Source organism: Pyxicephalus adspersus, chromosome 4 (assembly GCF_032062135.1).
Source record: "Pyxicephalus adspersus chromosome 4, UCB_Pads_2.0, whole genome shotgun sequence".
In the NCBI taxonomy this organism is placed as follows: domain Eukaryota; kingdom Metazoa; phylum Chordata; class Amphibia; order Anura; family Pyxicephalidae; genus Pyxicephalus; species Pyxicephalus adspersus.
In genome coordinates this window covers 3128831-3137581 of record NC_092861.1, presented here as the reverse complement: position 1 = coordinate 3137581, position 8751 = coordinate 3128831, and the positions used below count along the sequence as shown (strand labels likewise).

General features: G+C 40.9%; 1 protein-coding gene and 1 non-coding gene across 4 annotated transcripts in view; both read left to right on the top strand.

Moving 5' to 3' along the window:
* The first annotated feature begins 279 nt into the window (after positions 1-279).
* On the top strand, positions 280-362 carry TRNAL-CAG (transfer RNA leucine (anticodon CAG)). Its single transcript has one exon. It is a non-coding gene; the product is annotated as a tRNA-Leu (tRNA).
* A 6757-nt stretch (positions 363-7119) lies between these two features.
* LOC140327974 (retinitis pigmentosa 1-like 1 protein) overlaps positions 7120-8751 on the top strand; it is a 29484-nt gene continuing 27852 nt past the window's right edge. For all 3 annotated transcript variants that reach the window (XM_072407234.1, XM_072407231.1, XM_072407232.1), the window contains exon 1: positions 7120-7313. The gene's annotated coding sequence lies outside the window, so the exon portion shown is untranslated. The remainder of the gene's footprint in view (positions 7314-8751) is intronic.

The window sequence follows — 8751 nt, the reverse complement described above, 5'->3', positions numbered from 1 at the left end:
TGTACTGTAAGGAAGTTCAGGTTTAGCTCATCATTGGGGCTGCATGCTGATCAACAGTGTGTTATACCAACAGTTACCACTAGGGGAGCCCGCATTCAGCACAGTCCTTGGTAAAATAGATACAATGTATCCACGGATACAGAGAATTTGTTACATTTATTATTCTTCAGCTTCATCATTGTTACTTTTATATCACAGGCTTCAATTCCTACCTTATAAGTATCGTTTCTGAATTGCGGCATAGGAATTTATTTGCATTAGCAGCTTTACTCGTCAGTTGTCAGGATGGCCGAGCGGTCTAAGGCGCTGCGTTCAGGTCGCAGTCTCCTCTGGAGGCGTGGGTTCGAATCCCACTTCTGACATCAGTTTTTTTTTCATTAAGATATAAATAAATCATGATGAACTAATATTTTAAAAACTAAGACAAAAATGTAAAAATTAAAAAAAATATAAAAAGGTCCACATGGCTAATCAATATATCCACATACATAACATTTTTATTGCAAAGTACAGTCAATGTTGAAGCCATTCAAAAGTACGAAAAAAGTAAAAAAAACAAGCATCACACAAATGTAACCTGCAAAGGGGAAAATAAAAGTCCCAAATTTATGTGCAGCTAGTAGGGAACTGATGATGAGACTTGAACTATAGGAACCTGGACATAGGGAGATAGAAGGGTGGAGCTTGATGAGGACCTTTATCCCTCCTTTGCTAACAGGGGCCCCAAATTGGTTGACCAGGGGGCCCCCCGAGTCAGATCTTGGTCCACTACTGAATACAATTATTTTAAAAGTGTTCCAAATATGCAAAAGATGGCGCATGGCCTGGGAAGCCATGGACCACCTACATCAGGATTGCCACTTGAAATTTCTGGGCCCCATACTAGGTCAACTTCCTGGGCCCTTCTACCCTATGTATAAAAGTTACAGCATTGCAAAAGTCAATTTTTTCTTATTGGGGCCCAGCACAGATGTACCCCTTGTCATTGCTCCAGACCTACGTACCCATATCAGTGAACTTCTCTTTTGACCAATGAAACATGTCATCAATACAGAACCCCTCAAATCTCATGGAGAGATGATCCGCAATCCTCTCTTAAGGTGACAACCCTGCTTCTTCATACGGTCCAGTTAGTGAGCGTTGTCACCCTAGGACAGGATTTGTGTTACTGGCAGGATCATGCAGTGTGTTCTATGTAAGCACCGATACCGCCGGTATTTATTTTATCAGGAGCCATATTGGTGAGTTGTGAATGATTAGAGGTGAAACACCCAAGGAAAGTATTTTGTGTTCCTCCCACATTGCAGCTCCCTGTGCAGTCCTGAGCGCTGCTGGTGGGCTTAGGATAAGCCGATTATATTCTGGGTGTACACCGTGTAATAGTTCCAGTATATTTATAATCACGGCTTTCTAAGACAACCACGCATGGCGGCACCGCTGACAGGCCCAGATCCACAGATCACTTCTCCTTTCCTCCTAATAATCATTTCTATGTATATGCTGCAACATTCTGGTCTGTAAACCCCAAATGCATGCCGGAAAAGTGAATATCATACGCTGTATCTCATACATATCAATAGTGATTTCTTGCAACCTTTGCAGTCACTTCCTGTCTACATGGACTGCACTGATGGCTGCATGGAGTTTCTCAGGGCTGGTTTGGTGATGGTGACCATAAGACCAATTCTGTGTATTGTATGTTGAATTGGCCACTTGTAGTCTCCTTTGTAATTCTATGCTGACAACTCACAAGTACAATTGGGCGATAGAGACAGAGCGTTGTCACCAGTGCTTGAATAAGGACCCTCTGGGAAGGATCATTACCTTTTTTTTTTCCCATTCACCCCATGTGAACTATTTTTTTTATATTAGATGCAGGAATTGCTCCTTTAAATCGGTCATCCAGATCCAGGCATGAAGGGGCGCTGATCCAGGGCCGCATGCACCCACGTTAAAGGCCCTGGGAAGTCCTGAACCTGGAGAGTCATGTGACCTGAGGATAAGGTAAGGGTAAATGGAATTTAAGTTCTTTTTTAAAAAGCGGGGTAGGAGGGAGTTGTGTGGGTGTGGGGGAAAGGGGGTTATTAACAGGCCGGTGATTGGCTTTAATTAGGTTAGGTGTAGTGCTGTGTTAGTCATGGAGACGATCCAGAAATACGATTGATGAACAGTTTTTCTGTAAGCTCTCCAAACAAAAAAGCTCCAAGATTCACCCTAATTTCACACTTTTTATATTAACAAATAAATAAATCTAGTTTCATTATTGCTAATCCATTGTGACAGTCCTGACCATTTCCTCAAATGGGATTTCCAGGACCAAGCATGGCTTTTTTTTTTGCAAATTAATGCATTTTGTTTTTTAAATTGTACATGTTCCCCCACCTACTAGATTGTAAGCTCTTCAGGACAGGGTCCTCTCCTCTTCCTTTCTGTATCTATCTGTCTGTCATTTGCAACCCCTATTTAATGTACAGCGCTGTATAATATGTAGGCGCTATATAAATACTCTTTAATATTATTATTATTATTAATAATAATAATAATAATAATAATAATATTAATATTAGTAATAATAATAATATTTAATCTACTGGTTATATATGCTAAAAAAACTAACAAATTAAAACAAAAAATTAATGGTAAAAAAAGTGCAAAGTGGAGGGGGTGGGGGTGGTAAAAGAGGGCTAAGAATGGGTAATTTTTGGTTAATAAAAGGTTTCTAAGGTTTTAGGGTTTCATTAATGGATACCATCCTTATTATTTCATTCATATGATCCACACTCACCAGGCCCACATTATTATTTCAATAATTGGACCAGATCCATTCCAGGTTTTCTGGATCACCCAGCTTCACTGATGACAGTGTATCCTCTCCAGCCTTGTGGAGCTTTAATTATTCAGGCCCAATGGCTCAGGCTGGTGGTGTAATGGTGTGGGGGGGTTATTTTCTTGATGCACTTTGGACCCCTTAGTACCAACTGAGCATGCTTGAAATGCAACAGCCTCCCTTGGTATTGTTGCTGACCGTATCTACCTATTTTTGCCTGCAGTGCCCTCATCTTTCTGATGGCTACCTCAAACAGGGTAACACATCATAGCTCAAACTGGTTGCTTACACATGATAATGAGGTCACCGTACTCAAATGGGCCCCACAGTCACCAGATCTCCATCCAACCTTTGGGATGTGGCGGACCAGGAGATTCCCATCATGAATGTATAGCAGAAGCTATCATGTTAATATGGACCAAATCCTGGAGGAAAGTTTCCATCACCTTGCTGGATCTATGCTATGAAGAATTAGGGCAGTTCTAAAGGCAAAAGGGGGTCTGACCTGGTACTAGCAAGGTGTACCTAATAAAGTGTCCAATCTGTGTGTATAATGTCTAGCACAGTGTTTACAAACACATAGAAAATACAAAGCGACTTCATTACTTTTGTATTTACTCTGTTTTATTCATCTGCAGATCAAATGAACCAGTTTTGATCTGATTTAAAGCAACCCAACAATTTTTTTAAATGAACAGGTGTACAAGTAAGGGGTTAATATAACCTGGGAAAGAACTATTACCTCTTGAAACATTAATACGAGTTATGAAGGAGATAATAGATTTTACCCCGAGCAGCTCAGACATAGCACAGCAGCCATATATTACACACCTATTAGAATGAATGGTGGATGATAAATCTGTCGTAAATTTTTTCAACACTCTTAAAGTCAGCTGTCTGCGTGAGAGGCGTGGAGGATACAAAAAACAGAGCACACAATACAAAGTGCTTTAAATCATTTTCTATATGAGAGGCGTCCTGATCTGCACTAGAGGTAATTTACTTGTTAGGGCCCAACGTCATACAAAAATGTTGGATGGTATTGGCCTCCATCCAACCACTCAAATCCGGCTAATTTTTTTTTTTGCTCCCCTGGAGTTTTTTCTTCTTGCTCATGCTGCAAACTAAATTTTAGAACTGTCCCCTGTCATATTTCATTATTATTATTATCCCAACATTGGGCCTGATTTATTAAAGCTCTCCAAGGCTAGAGAGGATATACTTTCATCAGTGATACTGGGCGATCCTGGAATGAATTTCTTCAAAGTCATTTGAAATTTGCTAGCAAATGTTTTGAGTCCTCAGGATGAGACCCCAGAATTTATCATGTGATTGGCTAGAAGATATACTAAGGAGGGCTTATGGGAGGCTTAACGAGCCCTCTGGCAGACTGAAATGATTTATTGAGTATATATAGAGGAGATTTCTCTTCGCTTCCTTTCTGTTTTCCACCACCTGGACAGGAATTGAATAACAATTTCCCTTATGGGGACACAGTCACCCCAAATCTGGCCAAGCTTCTCCCTCCCTATCATTGCGTTGATGTCTGAAGCCCATTGAATAGACAGGATATGAAATTTTCCATCACTATCTTCTCAAATAAACACAGTAGTAAGAAATCTCCCTAATCTTTTGAAAAAATAGTGGAGCATCATCTCTTAAGATTTCAGAGTACAGAAGAAGAATTGGTAACCTCACCTCCTGCTCTAGGAGAGCCAGGGATAGGTATAGGTATTTTATCACTTTTTAGGATGAGGACGGGGGTCCTGATATAATAAGTGGACCTTATTTTTACTGCAAGGTCTGCTTTAACTTTATTTTAGATAGTGGATAATCCCTTTAAACTTCTCATGTATTGAACCCCTGATAACCTTTGTTCTTCCTTCTCCAATTCCTGCTGAACAACTTCTCTGAAATGGCAATATGTCTGGGCTATAAATTAAAGCAGCACCTCTCTCATGTTTGCATCTCCTCCTTTATTGGCACAGGGACAGGATCGGCTCCAACGTGTGTTTAGTACTGGCAAACAGTCACAGGGAATGTTCCTGAGAGTTCTGCTCATCTTTCTGGCTTCTTCTTTATTTACAGGCAACAGACAATGCTATAATTATAACACCTCTGTAAGGGCCGTGCCAAATCCATGCCAACTCGTTCCACAAAAAACACTGGCTTATTAGATGTGCGTTACTGTTTGGTGGGATGTGCCAAGTTGCATCTTTCATGAAAGAAGGGCACTCAGATGGGCAAATAATCTGTAATTATCTAGACCAAGGCCAACTTCAATTTTTTTAAATTTTATAGAGAGTGGAGAAAATGAGAATCTCAGTTTTGTGATAACAAGGGGTTCCTTTTAATAGGGTTTCCAAAAGCTGGTTTATTTATTGGGATCATTACTGCTTAAACCAGAGATTGGTTCAAAGCAAACCAGTATCCCTGTAATAGTCGTACTTTTTACCTTTTTTGAATCCAGCACTCAAGCATGTCCTTCTAAAGCCCTGATGAAGGCAGTCATCTTGATATCCCCGAAATGTGTTGGCTTGTCTTTATTTATTGTAAGGATTTAAAATATTCTTAAAGGACTTAACAAAAGAATGTATTCTCATGATCTACATACTTATGCCCTCTGGGTGCATAGGAGCTGCCTACCTGCTGTACCCTGGGCACTTTTACCTGAGAAACCAACCAACCATGAGCAACCAAAAGTCAGGACCTGGTGCTTATCATCTACGCCCTTCTGAAGCATTAACTATCAGACAGAATAAGATCTGTAAGGGGCTATTTGAAATCTTTTCTAGTTCCTGTTTATGTTGGGAGGGTTGGCTTTACAAAGCATGATGCCAACTAGGTCTACTAAGAAAGTAGCAAGAGTTGGGTTGGGATGGGTGGTCAGTTAGGACTTTACTGAGATTACTTTAGCCTATGGTCCCTACATGTGCCTGTATGTGATACTTTCTTGGTGATGTCAGCTAGCTTAGGTCCTCCAGGATCATAATAAAATTGGGTTGGGATGGGTGGTCAGTTGGGACTTGACTAAGAAAAGATCACTTTGCTCTATGCTACCTGCATGGAGAAGCTGCTTGTTTATGTGGCACTCTATTGGTGTTGCTCTTTGGTAAAGTTTAGCTTAGTTCCTCCAGGACAATAGTAATAAATTTGGGTTTGAGATGAGTAGTCAGGTCAGAATTGAGAAAAGCAGAAGACCACTTTAGCCTATAGCTCCTACACAGAGAAGCTGCTTGTCACTTTCACTTTCTTAGTGATGTCAGCTAGCTTAGGTTCTCCAAGACAATATTAATAGAGCCGAGTTGGAGTGGGTAGTCAGTTGGGACATGACTGAGAATGGACATGACCACTTTGCCCTATGCTACCTGCATGGAGAAGCTGCTTGTTTATGTGGGATTCCATTGGTGTTGCTTATTGGTAATGTCAGCCAGCTCAGGTCCTCCAGGACAATAGTAGTAAAGCTCAGTTGAGACTTGACTGAGAAAGGAGAAGACCACTTTGCCCTATGGCCCCTACAAGATGAAGATGCTTGTTTATGAGACTTTCTTGGTGTAGCTCATTGGTAATGTCTTCTAGCTTAGGTCCTCCAGGATTGTAGTAATAGAGTAAGGTTGGGATGAGTAGTGAGTTGACACTTGAGACTGAGAAAGGAGAAGACCACTTTGCCCTATGGCCCCTACATGATGAAGATGCTTGTTTATGAGACTTTCTTGGTGTTGCTCATTGGTTATGTCTTCTAGCTTAGGTCCTTTCAGGATTGTAGTAATAGAGTAGGGTTGGGATGAGTAGTGAGTTGACACTTGAGACTGAGAAAAGTAGAAGACCACTTTGCCCTATGGCTTCTACATGGAGAAGCTGCATGTTTATGTGAGACTTTCTCTTTGTCAGAGGAAGTGTGGTGATATTCTTGTGCTCCCCCAGGAGTGTGTACTGCCTATGAAGATGGAGCCTAAAGGGTTTAGTTTAAGGAGGGACAGCCAAGTAGAACCTTAGCATCTTCTGAAAAAGTACTCCCACTGCTATTTGTAACCTTGGTTGCTTTTTAAAGGCCTAGACGTGATAAAGAGGTCAATGCTAGTAAAGCTTAAATATTACATGACATATAGACCTGTAAGTGAATGATATACTGGTAGTCAGCATTCGAGGACAGCAATGAAATAGTCTCACCTAACCCTATTAGTTAATTATCTCTCCTACAGATGGCTCCTGCTGTAATCCTCTTTCTGTCATCATAATCCATTTCAAAGTGACCATTCAGAGAGAATCAGATTCTTTTTCCATGTGGATCAGCAAACATGTCCAGAACCAGGGAAGATTCTGGCAAATCCCCATCGCGAGAACCTTTTCTAAAAAATTTGGTGATGCAAATTGTATCTGAACAAACCTGCTGAACATGGCCCTGGACTACCGCAGCAGAATTTTCTATACCGACAGGGATTACTGGTCAGACTCCAAATAATCTGGTAATGAGGACATAGCTAAGGTAGGCTGCTGTATTATAGTTTATTACCATTGAAGCTGCTTTGATTTTTATTGTAGCTGTAGGATTGTATTTTAGTGGAAGTGGTTGTCTATCCAAGATGGAGGCTTAAGGATTTGGTAGGCACTGGAAAGGTTAAGCTTAGCTATGAATGATTCTTGACCTTTTTAAATGGGAGAACCCCTGAAATACACTCTGGTCTTACGGGGACTCCAGCTATGATTACTATATCCCCAGCTCATGGTTTAATAGCATGGTGGCCATTGAGAAGAATCTCTCTTACATTGCCGGCCATTGGGAGAAATGTCACCCCTACAGATAGCCAAAAAGATCATTGGTGCCACTTAAACTGACCCGAGAGGCACAAATTACTCAAGGAACCTTTGGAACCCTGGTTGAAGAACACTGTTCTAGAGAGCTGAAGGCTCCAGTAAAACCTCCTTACATTGGTTTGTAATGAACCCTTTGGGTTCTTGAATTACTAGTTTATTTCATGGAGAATCGATGAGACTATCATGGGGCTTTGTAATGTTTGTAGCAAGTGGACAAAACTGGGGATCATTTGGGTAGACACCTTTAACAGTGGGTGAAAATATATATGGCGACATCATGGGATTCAGCTTGAAGACATTTGCTTAAAGGGAGACTACACTGAGGACTATAGTGAGGACTTTTTTATGCCAATTGGAGTCAAGGGGCCATTTTCAATGGAAATCCATAAATACCCTTCCTACACATACTGTGAGCTCCATTGCATGATGATGATGATGATGATGAGTCTCTGGCTGGGAAAATTGCACACAAAATGTCCCATAAAATGTGTAGTGGTAAAAACATGATAAAAATGAAGCCCTTAATGTTAACAGAAACTCTGGCTGCCATTGCTAATTTTCTCAAATGTTCATTTCCTGGCTGTCTTATAAACCTCTTGCTTCAATTGGTTTGCTGAAGGAGCAAAGACTGTTACCATAATGAATGTTGGTGGTATGGGGAAGGTGAACTAACTTTATTCAACCATAGCCCTGCACATAATTGGATTTGCAAGGTGAACATTGTTTTCCATAACTTCTTCATTCATTCTCCAAAGTGAACAGTCTCTATTCCAAATATCTCAATACTTGTCCAAGTCACTGTCTGAAGCCCTATGGGGACCATATCGTCAGTGTACTAGCCAGGCAATGAGCACCCTCAGAAGACGATTGGTAATGGCAGCCTTCTGTCGCTCAGGAAAAGATTCCCTTAATGATTTATAGATATACAGTAGGTATGAATGTGGCTTTTCCTGCTCTTGTTGTTGCCCAGCTACTCATAGCTCCAGTCTTACCAGGCCCCTTTCTTCTGTCTTGGTATGACTTTGAGCCCCTCCAGGGCCCATTCCTCTAATATGTTATGACTTCCAGTCCTACCAGGTCCCTCTCTTCTATCTTGATATGACTTCCAG